The sequence below is a fragment of the Salmo salar genome, chromosome 12, assembly GCF_965601325.2.
Source record: "Salmo salar chromosome 12, fSalSal1, whole genome shotgun sequence".
NCBI lineage: Eukaryota > Metazoa > Chordata > Actinopteri > Salmoniformes > Salmonidae > Salmo > Salmo salar.
This window is the reverse complement of record NC_138302.1, coordinates 92,445,583-92,461,353: the sequence shown is the minus strand read 5'-3', so window position 1 is coordinate 92,461,353 and position 15,771 is coordinate 92,445,583. Positions and strand designations below refer to the sequence as shown.

General features: G+C 43.8%; 1 pseudogene; it reads left to right on the top strand.

Annotated features, from left to right (window-relative positions):
- Nucleotides 1-1,623: 1,623 nt before the first annotated feature.
- On the top strand, nucleotides 1,624-9,178 carry LOC106566070 (adenosine receptor A1-like; annotated as a pseudogene).
- The last annotated feature ends 6,593 nt before the right edge of the window (nucleotides 9,179-15,771 follow it).

Sequence of the window (15,771 nt, the reverse complement as noted above, 5' to 3'; positions counted from 1 at the left end):
CCAAAATAAAGAACAAAAAACCCCTCTCTATGGCCAGGGCGTTACAGAGTGCAATGTAAAGCAGGTGGTTAGAGCGTTGGACTAGTTCACCGTAAGGTTGCAAGATTGAATCCCTGAGCTGACAAGGTAAAAATCTGTCGTTCTGCCCCTGAACAATGCAGTTAACCCACCGTTCCTAGGCCGTCATTGAAAATAAGAATGTGTTCTTAACTGACTTGCCTAGTTAAATAAAGGTCTAAAAAATAAAATAAAATAATTGGCCAAATCGGCGTCCAAAAATACCGATTTCCGATTGTTATGAAAACCTGAAATCGGGCCTAATTAATCGGCCATTCCGATTAATCGGTCAACCTCTAATTTCAATATGTCAGTGTTTAAATTGTGTCCCTTTTTTTGCATGGCTGCATTACTATTTTAGCAAAGAGCTGGTCCAGAATGATTAATTTTATGTAAAGAAGGTACAGAACGGCAATGAATGTGCAACTGGTGGCCAGAGTGAAGTAAAAAAAAAAATCACTGAAAATTATGTTTCAAAATGATAAAAGGAAGAAAATGTGTGCTGAAATGTATTCATGAGCATATAAATGTGATAAAATCACAATCATCTTCCTGTCGCTATAGAGTTACATAAGTGAATGGCTACAGTTATGCACTATGTACCATTCAAAACATACCATATTTCACACAAGTTATTTAGCTGGTGTATGAAATGAAATCACGGATTGCAACTGAATAACCTGCACATTACATAATTCCAATTACTCCCATGTATCATATTTATTGATGCTTTGTGATTAAGGAGAAATCTATAAAGGCAGGGGAAGCCCTCTAGTCACACTAAAGATGATGGATTGATTAATTAATTAATTCACCATTATGAACAAGGCTAAAGGCAAAAAGGCAGGATACAACAATTATCTAGAGGCGATGTAAGGTTCTATTTCTACAGATCCTCTGTTATTCAGGAAGTAAAAACATATCACATCACATACAGCTCATCTGGACACAGCGTGCGGTCCAGTCATTCATGCAAAGCCATTTGAGAGGATGAAATCGGTTTTGGTTAGCACAAAAGCATGGGTGGGGGCGCAGAATGTTAGTTTCTCACAAATCCTCTTGGGTAAGTGTCAAGGTCCTGTCTGCAGTTCATCTCAGGTGACAGAAAGAGTACTAAAATGTTAAAATGGCACCTAGGTCACTCACATTGTCATTTGACACCCTGTTATCTTGAGAGGCAATGTTAAAAAATATCCCAAATGCATGTTTTATGAGACCCACCTGCCAGACCAGTCACAGCTCCCCTCTCACCCACATGTATGCACACACAGATTCACACCTACAAAAACACACACACATAGCACATGCGCACCCACACAAACACACATACCATGTGCGCGCCCATGGCATGTGTGAGAAGCTCCCTACTGTTCCAGAGGAGTGATGGGAGGAGAACGAGGTCCCTCCCCTCTAAGAGATGGAGAGACGCAGGGGATCAGCCGGTCAGTGTGGAGCAGTCCACTCAGTGGCCCACTCAGTGAGTCAATGCCAGGTCAGCGACCACCCACGCTTCTCTCACCAGCAGCAGCTCAGAGGGAACACACAGAATGGAAGAGGACACAATCAAATTAGCTGAATGCAAAGGACCAACTGAAGAAGAAGAACCTTTAACTACTTCTTAAACCATTTTTAATCTGAGGAAAGGCAAGGGGAAATCCGGGGAATTTTAAAATGTCTTCCTCTCCCGGTGTCAAGCCATGGGAGCATGTGGACATGATGTACATCTTCATGGAGACAGCCATAGCCCTGGGCAACGTGTTAGTGGTGCTGGTGGTCTGTTCGAACCGGGCCCTGAGAGACACCACGTTCTGCTTCATCGTGTCTCTGGCGGTGGCCGACATTGCTGTGGGAGCCCTGGTCATCCCCCTGGCTGTAGTGATCAGTCTGGGGCTGAAGACTCAGTTCTACACCTGCCTCTTCTTCTCCTGCCTGCTCCTCATCATCACCCAGGGCTCCATCCTGTCCCTAGTGGCCATTGCCATCGACCGCTACCTCCGGGTCAAGATTCCCAAGTGAGTCGAATTACACCGGCTGCATGCTATTTACTTTTCCCAGGTAGCGTTCTGAACAGTCTGAAAACAACTGCCAACTTTACCACGCAGAGGGCTCTATTTTAACAAACCTAATGCAATGTTAAATCGTAGTGCTGGCTGTAGCGCTGTAGGTTTGAACGTGCTCCATGGCTAAATATGTGGTTGCTTCAAGTTGTGTATTTATAGTCTTGTATGTATTGTGCTGTAATCAACTCTAATATGTTAGTCCGTTATAGCCTAGTTTGTTAAATAGCATGAGGAAACACATTTTCTAAATATGTTGAATTTGTTTGCAGTCCACATTGTTCTAAGTAATTGCATGGCTTCAATATGGAAATGCATTAACATAGGCCTACTATAAAATGCATTATGTCTGAGCCATGGACATGTCAAACGTTGTCACAATTATTTATAAAGCCCTTTTTACATCAGCAGATGTCACAAAGTGATTATACAGAAGCCCAGCCTAAAACCCCAATGAGGAAGCAATTATGGAATGCCGTTTGTGTATTTGCATGTCAAAAAATATACACGTCAAAATAACACTATTTGACGCGTTAAATAAGCTTTCCATTTGACACGTCAAATAACACAATTCTATTATTGAATGTTGTGTAGCTGAATTTGCACGTGCAAGCCAAGCGCCACAATTACGATCAGAAGCACTGTCAAAACTGTACAAAGAAAAGAATGCAAACAAGCACACGCCGGCCACGAACGATGTGTTTACAACCCCGCGTTGGTAAGAGGCATATTTGTTCGACCGAATGGGAAAACGTCTGTGTGAGCATCTGAAATAAGACCAGGATCAAACGAGCAGGATAAAAAAAAGGCAAATATCTTTGATACAGATGTTAGAACTTCGGCGGTAGATAGCTAACGTTAGCACTAATGCAACCAGCCTGAAAACAATGACTAGTAAAAACTGCAGTCATTTTTTATATTCTTAGCAATGATTTAGGAATCCTTGTGCGTAAGTATTAGCTAGGTAGCCACTTGTTGTTCGCCTATTGACATTTAACCTCAGTTCATGAAAATAACTAGCTAGCCGCAACTTGAACCTGTTGCCCAGAGCTAACGTTATAAACAGCCAGCTAGCTTCATCTGGGTGGTGAGGTTTGACCGGACCGGGTTATGTGTTGTGAAGCTAGCCACAATAATGATTAGCCGCACTAGTGGAATTTTCAGTTCGCCTTCAAAGTAAAAGTGTATCTTTGAAAGTGACGCAGAAAGTTACAATTGGTGGAATCATGCCATATTTAGACTAGATCATGTTTAACAAGGTTGGAATGTGGAGCAATGAAATGGTTTATCAGTCTACTCGGTGACACTAGGCAAGTTAGTTAAGAACAAATTATTATTTACAATGATGGCCTAGCATAAGGTTAAAGGCTTCCTGTGGGGACGGGGGCTGGGATTAAAAATACGTTTAAAAAAATTGGTCAACAAGTTTATTTGACGCGTCAAATAATGTTATTTGTATAACTGCCTTGATTTTGCTGGACCCCAGGAAGAGTAGCAGCTAATGGGGATCCATAGTAAATATAAATGACACACTTTTATTTTGAAGGCTAACAGCAAATTCCACTAGCGTGCCTTATCCTTATTGTGGCTAGCTTCACATAGATGGGTCCGATTTAATCAAATAAGAACTCTCTTATAAATTAGGGGTATTTTAGATGACACCTTGCTAGATAGTTGGCTAGCTAACTATAACTACTGAAACAGATTATGTCGTTGTACTATGTTTTTGGGGAAGAACATTGTTTGCATCCATCAGCTAGCTAGCTTTTCTTTCTTTTTTTACCAGGAGTGCCCAGAGCTTGGGGAAGGGCCCGGCGTCCCAATCACAGCCGCACAATTGGCCCAGCGTTGCCCGGGTTAGGATTTGGTCTGAAGTTGGTACCAGTTAAAATAATTAATGTAAGTATGGAGGTAGTTTTGTGCCTACCCCCAAAAAGGGGTTAAATATGTGTAAATATATATATTATTTTTTAAGTCCTGAGCTTTTTTATATATCCTATATATAGGACACTTCAAAACCTTATTCCTTATGATTTATTTTTTGACTGTCTTTTTTTGCCATTTATGAATGTGTTGTTCAGTGTGTTTCTATGGGCTATAGTAGTAATGGCCAAATTCAATATTTTATCAAAATGTTTTTGATATATATATATATATTTTTTTTTTTTTCATACCTAAAGGGTAAAAATCAAATAGCTCCATGGTATGACCATCTTAAAACAATTATATATGTTAGCTTACACTCCACTGACTTCACACCCCTTTACTTTTTCCACATTTTGTTGTGTTAAAGCCAGAATTTAAAATTGATTAAATTGAGTTTTTTGTCACTGGCCTACACACAATACCCCATAATGTCAAAGTGAAATTATGTTTTTTGAAATGTTTACTAACTCATTAAAAATGAAACGCTTAAATGTCTTCAGTCAATATGTATTCAACCCTTTTGTTACGGCAAGCCTAAATAAGTTCAGGTGTAAACAATGTGCTTAACAAGTCACATAATAAGTTGCATGGATTCGCTCTGTGTGCAATAATAGTGTTTAACATGATTTTTGAATGACTACCTCATATTTGTACCCTACACATACATTTATCTGTAAGGTTCCTCAGCCGAACAGTGCATTTCAAACATAGATTCAACCACAAAGACCAGGGAGGATTTAAAATGTCTCGCAAAGAAGGGACCTATTTGTAAATGGGTAAAATATAGATATTTTTAAACAGACATTGAATATCCCTTTGAGCATGGTGAAGTTATTAATTGCACTTTGGATGGTGTATCAATACACACAGTCATTACAAAGATACAGGCGTCCTTCCTAACTCTGTTGCCGGAGAGGAAGGAATCCACTCAGGGATTTCACCATGAGGCCAATGGTGACCTTAAAACAGTTAAAGAGTTTAATGGCTGTGATAGGAGAAGATTGAGGATGGATCAACAACATTGTAGTTACTCCACAATACTAACCTAATTGGCAGTGAAAAGATAGAAGCCTGTACAGATTACAAATATTCAAAGTAATAATGCAAAAAATGTGGCAAAGCAATAAACTTTTTGTCCTGAATACAAAGTGTTATGTTTGGGGAAAATTCAATACAACACATTACTGAGTGCCACTGTCCATATTTTCAAGCATAGTGGTGGCTGCATCATGTTGGTATGCTTGTAATCATTAGGACTGGGGAGTTTTTCAGAATATAAACGAAACGGAATGGAGCTAAGCACAGCCAGAATCCTAGAGGAAAACCTGGTTCAGTCTGCTTTCCACCAGACACTGGGAGATTAATTCACCTTTCGGCAGGACAATAACCTAAAACACAAGGCCAAATATACACTGGAGTTGCTTACCAAGACATTTAATGTTCCAGAGTGGCCTAGTTACAGTTTTGACTTCAATCTACTTGAAAATCTGTGGCAAGACCTGAAAATGGTTGTCTAGCAATGATCAACAACCAATTTGACAGATCTTGAAGAATGTAAAAAATAATAAATGGGCAAATGTTGCACAATCTAGAAAGCTCTTTGCATCTTACCCAGAAAGACTTACAGCTGTAATCGCTGACAAAGGTGCTCCTACAAGTATTAAGTCAGGGGTGTGAATACTTATGTGAATGAGATATTTCTGTATTTAATTTGCAATACATTTGCAAAAACTTTTCATATAGGATTGTCTATAATGAGATTTGATTTTGCTTAAGGGCAACAACTTGAGTATTTTACTGTATTCCTAGTGAAGAAAATGTTCTGTTAATTCTAATTACAATTAAAATGTTCCTGTCCGTCCCAAGGATTGACTTTTAAGGCTGGTTCGTTGGGCATTTTTGGCAGAGTTGCTGGTGTGTCTCATTTATTTGTAGTGTCATGTGGACAGGGGAGTTGTGTAAGAGAGCAATCTATGGTAGCAGCAATTTACTATCAAAGGTTCCTTCATTTTGTTGTTTTATATTAAATTATCATCAATGTAGTTTAAAATTGATTGCTGTCATACTACCAACTTTTATATTCTCACATAAAAATCTGAAACTAATGTATATATACTAAACAAAAATATAAACGCAACATGTAAAGTGTTGGTCCCATGTTTCTTGAGGTGAAATAAAAGATCCCAGAAATGTTCCATATGCACAGAAAACGTATTTTTCTCAAATTTGGTGCACAAATTTGTTTACATCCGTGTTAGTCAGCATTTCTCCTTTGTCAAGATAATCCATCCACCTAACATGTGTGGCATATCAAGAAGCTGATTAAACAGCATGATCATTACACAGGTGTACCTTGTGATGGGGACAATAAAAGGTGACTCTAAAATGTGCAGTTTTGTCACACAACATATGTCTCATGTTTTGAGCGAATGTGCAATTTACATTCTGACTGCAGGAATGTCCACCAGAGGTGTTGCCAGAGAATTTTATGTTCATTTCTCTACCATAAGCTGCATCCAATGTCGTTTTAGAGAATTTGGCAGTACCTCACAAAGCAGACCACATTTAACCACGCCAGCACAGGACCTCCACATCCGGCTTTTTCACCTGCGGGATCGTCTGAGACCAACCATCCGGACAGCGGATGAAACTGAGGAGTATTTCTGTCTGTAATAAAGTCCTTTTGTGGGGAAAAACTCATTCTGATTGGCTGGGCCTGGCTCCCCAGTGGATGGGCCTTTCTCCCAAGTGGGTGGGCCTATGCTCTCCCAGGCCCACCCATGGCTGTGCCCTGGCCCAGTCATGGGAAATCCATAGATTAGGACCTAATTAATTTATTTCAATTGATTGATTTCCTTATATGAACTGTAACTCAGTAAAATCGTTGAAATTGTTGCATGTTGTGTTTATATATTTGTTCAGTATAGATGCTTGGATTTACTTAACTCTCAATATTTTGCATTCTAAAACCAATATGTGCCAAATAAAAATCTATATTTTTGTACTGAGGAAATTTGGTGACACTTTAAAATCGCCTTCATTAAAAATCTGAAAGCAATATAGCTTGCATTTTCTTATCTCTCAGTATTTTGCATTCTAAAATCGATTTGTGCCAAAATAAAAAATATATCTATATTTTGAATTATTATTTGGTGACATTTTATAAATCTCATTCAAAGAATAAATGAATCCATTGTGCTTCTGTCACATAATAGGCTTGACAGCCTGTTAGCCTGAGTGGCACTGAAACAAAGAATTAAAAAAATGTAACCTTAATTTAACTAGGCAAGTCAGTTGAGAACAAATTCTCATTTAAAATGACAGCCTACCAAAAGGCCTCGTGTGGGGACGGGGGCTGGGATTAAAAATACAAATAAAGTAAATAAAAATATAGGACAGAACTTAATACATGCATAAATTAATTTAATCACTAATGCATTACACAGAGATGGTGTATCATTGGTATTCATAAAATCTCATACTTAGCTCCTTAGAACAGCATGTACTGTAAAAATGCATGCCTGATGCATCCATCAAGCATCTTACACAAATGGCTTATGGAAAGGTTTCCAGACATATTTGTCTGGAGATAATCAAAAGTCTAAGCTAAGCTTCACCTCCAGCTGTTTTGTATGTTCTGTGTTTGTCAATGTACTGTATCATTTTTCAAACTGACTTTGATAATTCCTCTGGTCCTCTGCAGGTACAGCATAATCGTGACCCAGAACAGAGCGTGGGTGGCAGTGTTCCTATGCTGGCTCCTCTCTGCCCTGACGGGGATGATGCCCATGTTGGGCTGGCACAACGAGCACACACAGGGTAACCTGAGCATCACCAGCGATGACATAATAGTTTGCAAGTTCACCAAGGTCATGCGTATGGACTACATGGTCTACTTCAACTTCTTCGGCTGGGTGGTGGTTCCTCTGACCATCATGATCGCGCTGTACGCTGAGATCTTCAGGGTGATCCGGAAGCAGCTTAACATGCGTGCCGAGGCCACCTGCGACACCAGCAAGTACTTGGACAAGGAGCTATAGCTAGCCAAGTCCTTGGCGCACATCGTCTTCTTATTCGCTCTGTGCTGGCTGCTGCTGCATGTCATGAACTCCATCCTCTTCTATTGCCCGGAGTGTGGGATGCCCAAGAGTGCCATGTATGTGGGAATCTTTATGACCCACATCAACTCTGCCCTCAACCCGCTGGTATATGCCTTCCGAATACAGCGGTTCCGTGCCACGCTGGTCCAGATCTTCCACTGCTGCATGCTGTTTAAACCCACGGAGAACAGCCCTTGCCCCAACCAGCCCAGCCCACCACCCCTGTTTGAGAAAACCCCAGTCCACCCGTCATACCGCTCAGGAAGGAGATGGCTAGAGATCAACATACTTTGGTGTGAAAAGTGCAAATCAATCCCAGAACAACAGCAAAGGACCTTGTGAAGATGCTGGAGGAAACAGGTACAAAAGTATCTATATCCACAGTAAAACAAGGGAATTTTTACCAGGATTAAATGTCAGGAATTGTGAAAAACTGAGTATAAATGTATTTGGCTAAGGTGTATGTGAACTTCCAACTTTAACTGTGCATAGGTGGTCGCAGGTCTGTGGAAATCTTCACAATACTTGTAATAATCTGTCAGAATCTCGAACAGCACTGATCACTTGCACCATGCAATTTTAATGTAATCCTAACTGTAATCCAGATCCTTTGGTTCTGGTATTAGATGAAGCACAGTTATAACACATTCATCTGTTCTGTAAATAAAGATGGCGTTGTAACAAGAAGAGAGATTTACAAGAGTAAAATATATACTACTGTGCAATCCCACGCTTTCTCAGGAAGAACACTCAATTGGCCTATTTATGTTTTACGTTGTACCCAGTGGGGACCCGTCATTCAGGGCAGGTGGGGCAGTTTTGAGACCCACATTTTTAGCTTTCCTGTTTTGCATGTAATTTTGGCATTAATACGTGTCACATATCAGTTTTCAAACAATGTAAAAAAAGATATATATCATTGAGTTAATAAAGCCGCATACAAACATGGTCTCTTTTTTGTTTTCTTGAGTAAAGCAGCTCCAAAATGCAGATGTTTCAGCCTAGCTCAGTACTTTCTGTGGTGGTGGGGCAAGCCAGCAGAAAATATGGAGCGTTGCGCCGTGATTGGCTCAGTGCTCTGTCACTCATGGGGACACTACGTCACCGCCAAGTTTAAGGGTAGAGCTATAAAATTCAAGCCCCTTGGGTGCTGCCATAGAGTTACATTAGAAGTGCCTATCCAAGATGGCTCAAGATCATTGGCCACAGATAAAATGACGTCAAATCACATATCTACAGTAGCTTTGATTGAAAGTATGATGTTGACATGATCAGTCCAAAATCTTAGCTAGCAGTCATCATCATGAATCAAGTCAACAATCTGCTGGCAGATAATGAAGAGAAATTACAGATAAAACATATCAGTGTTCATCAGCCATTGGACATAAACATTACACAACAAGTTGGAAATCGCAAATTCAACAGTGAGTGGTTTGGAAGAAATCAGTGGCTAACTGCAAACATTGCAAAGCAGTCATTAGCTTGCTATTCAGTGGAATGGCTGTGTGGTCCCAAGTCTAAAATTAAGGGTCTCTTTTCCTAGTTCAACATTCAACATTGGCCATGCTGTCAGTGAAGCATGATTTGCACCGCGCACAAAACAACAACGTGGAACTGCAAAATCAGATTTGAATGAGTTCAAGACAACTGGGAACTGGGCAAAAACAAGCTACGACTGAGAAAATACAGAATTGTACATTCGGAACTCGGGCCTCTTTCTAGAGCTATGACCTGAAGATAACTGACATCATCATGATTCAAGCTTTTTTTTCTCCCAGTTATTTTGAAAGCACCATAAATCCAGAGAATGGCAGACTTTCATTTTTACATTTTAGTCATTTAGCAGACGCTCTTATCCAGAGCGACTTACAGTAGTGAATGCATACATTTCATACATTTATTATTATTATTATTTTTTATTTTTTTGTACTGGCCCCCCGTGGGAATCGAACCCACAACCCTGGCGTTGCACACACCATGCTGGCGTTGCAAACACCATGCTCTACCAACTGAGCCACAGGGAAAACTTTGATGACAAAGTTTGATGACAAAATTTGCCCACGAAGAACCGCCCCGCCACATTCCTGTTCAAGTGAGCACAGCACAACAAGGTGAGTCCAAAAATGTATTGTATGCTGCTGCATAAATTATGTAATATGTCAGGGAGATATGTATACTGAAAGTTATACTAAGTGTAAGTTGTGTAGCAAGCTGTTAGTAGCCCATGTAGCACACCATCAAGCGCTATGATGAAACTGGCTCTCATGAGGACCGCCACAGGAAAGGAAGACCCAGAGTTACCTCTGCTGCAGAGGATGAGTTCATTAGTTACCAGCCTCAGAAATTGCAGCCCCAAAAAATGCTTCACAGAGTTCAAGTAACAGACACATCAACATCAACTGTTCAGAGGAGACTGTGTGAGTCAGGCCTTCTTGTTCGAATTGCTGCAACAACAAAAAACACTACTAAAGGAAACCAATAAGAAGAAAAGACTTGCTTGGGCAAAGAAACATGAGCAATGGACTTCGGACTGGTGGAAATTAGTCCTTTGGTCTGATGAGTACAAATCTGAGATTTTTGGTTCCAACTACCATGTCTTTGTGAGACACCGACTAGGTGAACAGATGATCTCTCCATGTGGGAGAGCCAGGGGCAGAGGACAGACAGGCAGAGTTAGAGGGAGAGCCAGGGGCAGAGGACGGACAGGCTATAAGGGCACAGGGCGAGACCCAGATGCAGACACGGGAGGCAGATGGTTTGAGTCTCTGATATTTATTAGTATCCAAGGGGCAGGTAAGAGAATGACGTGGACAGGCAAAAGATCATAACAAGGTCAGAGTCCAGGAGGTACAGAGTGGCAGGCAGACTCGAGGTCAGGGCAAGCAGTATGGTCAGGCAGGCTGGTTCAGAGTCAAGGCAGGCAAGGGTCAAAACCGGGAGGACTATCAAAAAATAGAGCAAAGGAAAAGCAGGAGCACGGACTAACACGCTGGTTGACTTGACAAAATCAGACGAACTGGCACAGACGGACAGAAAACACAGGTATAAATACCCAGGGGATAATGGGGAAGATGGGCGACACCTGGAGGGGGTGGAGACAAGCACAAGGACAGGTGAAACAGATCAGGGTGTGACAGTAGGCAGAGGCAGAGGGGTGGGCCTGGAAACAGAAGACAAAGGGCTGTGAGACACAGGCTTAATCCTAGACACATGGAACGTAGGGTGAATACAGAGGGTACGGGGTAACAAAAGACGAACAGCAGTGGAACTAAGGACTCTAGAGATGGGGAAAGGGCCAATGAAATGGGGGGAAAGTTTGCTGGACTCCACCCGAAGGGGCGGGTCCCGTGTGGATAGCCATACCCTCTACCCAATGCGATAGCGAGGAGCTGGAGTCCGGCGGCGGTCCACTTGTCGACGATACCTGCAGTTGGTCTTGAGAAGCGCCGCCCGGGCTCATCTCCAGGTACGCCAACAGCGGTGGATGAACATCTGGGCCGAGGGTATGTTGACTTCCTGCTCTTGTTCTGGGAAGAGCGGAGGCTGATACCCCATGGAGCACTCGAAAGGGGAGAGTCCCGTGGCCGAACAGGGAAGAGTGTTCCGGTCATACTCCACCCAGACCAGTTGTCGGCTCCAGGTAGTGGGGTTGGGTCTTGGTTAGAATCCGGAGGACAGGTTGGCCGACAACCCAATAAGGGTGCAGAACGCCTTCCAGAACTGAGACGAGAACTGAGGACCCCAGTCGGAGACCATGTCCCCCGGGAGTCCGTGGATACTGAAGACATGCTGCACCATGAGCTGGGCCGTCTTTGGCAGAGGGTCGTTTGGGGAGAGGGATGAAATGGGCAGCCTTGGAAAACCTATCCAATACCGTCAGAATGACGGAGATATGGGACCAGGGACGATGAGGGACAGGTAGTGGCAGAAGGGGCTTGCCGCAGAGTCTTATGCTGAGCACAAATGGTGCATGCGGCAACGAAGGCAGAGGCATCAGGAACCATTGTGGGCCACCAGAAACGTTGTCGGAGGAAGGCCAGGGTTTGACGGGAACCAGGGTGACAGGTAAGCCTGGAGGAATGAGCCCATTCCAGGACCGGACTGAATTAGAGACAAACAACCGGTTAGCTGGGCCCCCTTCAGGGGCAGGCTGGGAACATTGTGCCTTGCAGACCAGGGTCTCAATACCCCAGCCCACTGCAGCCGCAAGGCATGAGGTAGGAAGGATGGTCTCGGAGTCAGAGGATGTGTCAGCGGGACAGTACAGGCGAGAAAGGGCATCAGGTTTAACATTCTTGGACCCTGGGCGATAGGAAATTGTGAAGTTGAACCTGGTGAATAACAGAGCCCACCGGGCCTGCCTGGAGTTATGGCACTTGGCTGTGTGGAGATATTCCAAATTCTTGTGGTCGGTCCAAACCAAAAAACGATGTTCTGCTCCCTCCAGCCAGTGTCTCCACTCCTCCAGTGCCATCTTGACTGCTCGGTTACCCACGTCGTAGTTTATTTCTGCAGAGTTGAGATGATGGGAAAGGAAGGCACAGGGATGGAGCTTTTGGTCCTGGACGGATCACTGGGACAGGATAGCCCCCACTCCAACATCAGAAGCATCTACCTCAACCACAAACTGATGGGACTGGTCCAGATGGACGAGGAAGGGGGCTGTAGTGAACCAATGCTTGAGGTCCACAAAGGCTCTGTCAACCGCTGGGGACCATGTGGACGGTACCTTGGGAGAGGTGAGTGCCGAGAGGGGGGCCGCCAGGGTGCTGTAGCCTTGAATGAAACACCAGGAAACCCCAGGAAACGTTGTAGCTGCACCCTGGACATAGGTTGGGGCCAATCCGCGGCGCGGGGCGTTGGTGAGTCCAAATGGCATGGCCAGGTACTCATAACGTCCACTGGCAGTGTTGAAGGCTGTCTTCAAGCTGAACCTTGGCAAGACGGAGCTGCTCTTCCTCCCGGGGAAGGACTGCCCGTTCCATGATCTCGCCATCACGGTTGACAACTCCATTGTGTCCTCCTCCCAGAGTGCTAAGAACCTTGGCGTGACCCTGGACAACACCCTGTCGTTCTCCACTAACATCAAGGCGGTGACCCGATCCTGTAGGTTCATGCTCTACAACATTCGCAGAGTACGACCCTGCCTCACACAGGAAGCTGCGCAGGTCCTTATCCAGGCACTTGTCATCTCCCGTCTGGATTACTGCAACTCGCTGTTGGCTGGGCTCCCTGCCTGTGCCATTAAACCCCTACAACTCATCCAGAACGCCGCAGCCTGTCTGGTGTTCAACCTTCCCAAGTTCTCTCATGTCACCCCGCTCCTCTGCTCTCTCCACTGGCTTCCAGTTGAAGCTTGCATCCGCTACAAGACCATGGTGCTTGCCTACGGAGCTGTGAGGGGAACGGCACCTCCGTACCTTCAGGCTCTGATCAGGCCCTACACCCAAACAAGGGCACTGCGTTCATCCACCTCTGGCCTGCTCGCCTCCCTACCTCTGAGGAAGCACAGTTCCCGCTCAGCCCAGTCAAAACTGTTCGCTGCTCTGGCACCCCAATGGTGAAACAAGCTCCCTCACGACGCCAGGACAGCGGAGTCAATCACCACCTTCCGGAGACACCTGAAACCCCACCTCTTTAAGGAATACCTAGGATAGGATAAAGTAATCCTTCTAACCCCCCCCCCCCCCCCCCTTAAAAGATTTAGATGCACTATTGTAAAGTGGTTGTTCCACTGGATATCATAAGGTGAATGCACCAATTTGTAAGTCGCTCTGGATAAGAGCGTCTGCTAAATGACTTAAATGTAATGTAAATGTAAATGTCTTCCACTCATCCTCTTCACGTATCCAAACCAGGTGGTAGGTATTCTGAAGGTCCAGCTTGGAAAAGATGGTAGCCCCCTGGAGAGGTTGGAAAGCTGAGTAGAGGAGTGGTAGGGGGTAACGATTATTGATCGTTATGTCAGTAAGGCCCCAGTAGTCAGTGCCTTGACACTGGGTCTTGTCCTTTTCCACAAAGAAAAACAGGGGATGCAGAAGGACGCATGCCTCCAGTCCTCAATATACTCCTCCATGGCCTTGGTCTCCAGGTCGGATAGGCCTGGAAGAAGGTCAATGGCACAATCGTTGGGACAATGCGGGGGAAGAGAAGTAGCCCGTGCCTTGCTGAAGACCTCCAGGAGGTCATGGTACTCTGCGGGGACAGCAGAGAAATCTGAGGCTTGACTTAAGCCCTGAGGAGGCCGTCTCGGGTAAGGCTACGCCGCTTTGAGGCAATGGGAATGGCAGAATGGACTCCAACCCAGGATTGAACTTGTGGTCCAGTCAATAACAGGGTTGTGTTTTTGGAGCCAAGACAATCTGAAAAAACAGGAACATGGGAGGACTCAATGTGTCACACCCTGATCTGTTTCATCTGTCCTCGTTATTGTCTCCACCCCCTCCAGGTGTCGCTTGTTTTCCTCAGTATATTTATCCCTGTGTTTCCTGTCTCTCTGTGCCAGTTTGTCTACCAGCGTTTTTTCCCCGTTTCCTGCTTTGCCTTTTCTCCTTTTTCTAGTCCTCCCGGTTTTGACCCTTACCTGTTCTGGACTCTGTACCCACCTGCCTGACCATACTGCCTGCCCTGACCTCAAGCCTGCCTGCCAATCTGTACCTCCTGGGCTCTGATCTGGTTATGATCTTTTGCCTGTCCACGACCATTCTCTTGCCTGCCCCTTGGGCAGGGTTAGAGAGAAAAGGAAAAAGCAGGAGCACGGTGTAACACGCTGCTTGACTAGACAAAACAAGACTAACTGGCACAGACAGACAGAAAACACAGGTATGAATACCCAGGGGATAATGGGGAAGATGGGTTAGGGTTAGCGCCAGGCTGCCCTACATTATGCACTCCTGCCACCATCAATACACACACCTGCTTCCCTCGTAATGCGCATCAGCGATTCATTGCACTCACCTGGTCTCAATCACTGTATTATTATCTCCCTTATATCTGTCTGTTCCCCAGCTCTGCTCCCCGTTTCTGCATTAATTGTCGTATGTCTTTGTCTTACACGGTTCTGACGCTGGTCCTGTCCTGTTCCATGTCTGTGCTACATTAAATGTTCAACTCTCTGTACCGGCTTCTCATCTCCAGCGTCAGTTCTTGCAGATGTGATAGAATGGCTGCCACAAAGGTTTGCATTATATTGAAAAATGCCTATAAATTGAACAGAAATAAAGTTTTCTTAAATATGCTATGTATGAACAGAGTTATTGTTGGCTGAATACATTTTGGTATTTGGTATTCCTCCACACATAGTACATTCAAGTGTGTTTCTCCACACATAGTACATTCAAGTTTATTTCTCCAAGCATACTGCATTCAAGTTTATTTCTCCAAGCATACTGCATTAAAGGGTATTTCTCCACACATACTACTTTCAATAGAAACATGATCGAGTTTGATCAATTTCCAATAGAAACTAGTATTTAAATTGGCTTAAAAAATGTATTTCACCTTAATTTAACCAGGAAGGCTAGTTGAGAACAAGTTCTCATTTACAACTGCGACCTGGCCAAGAATAAAGCAAAGCAGTTCGACACATACAACAACACAGAGTTACACATTGAATAAAAAAACCACAGTCA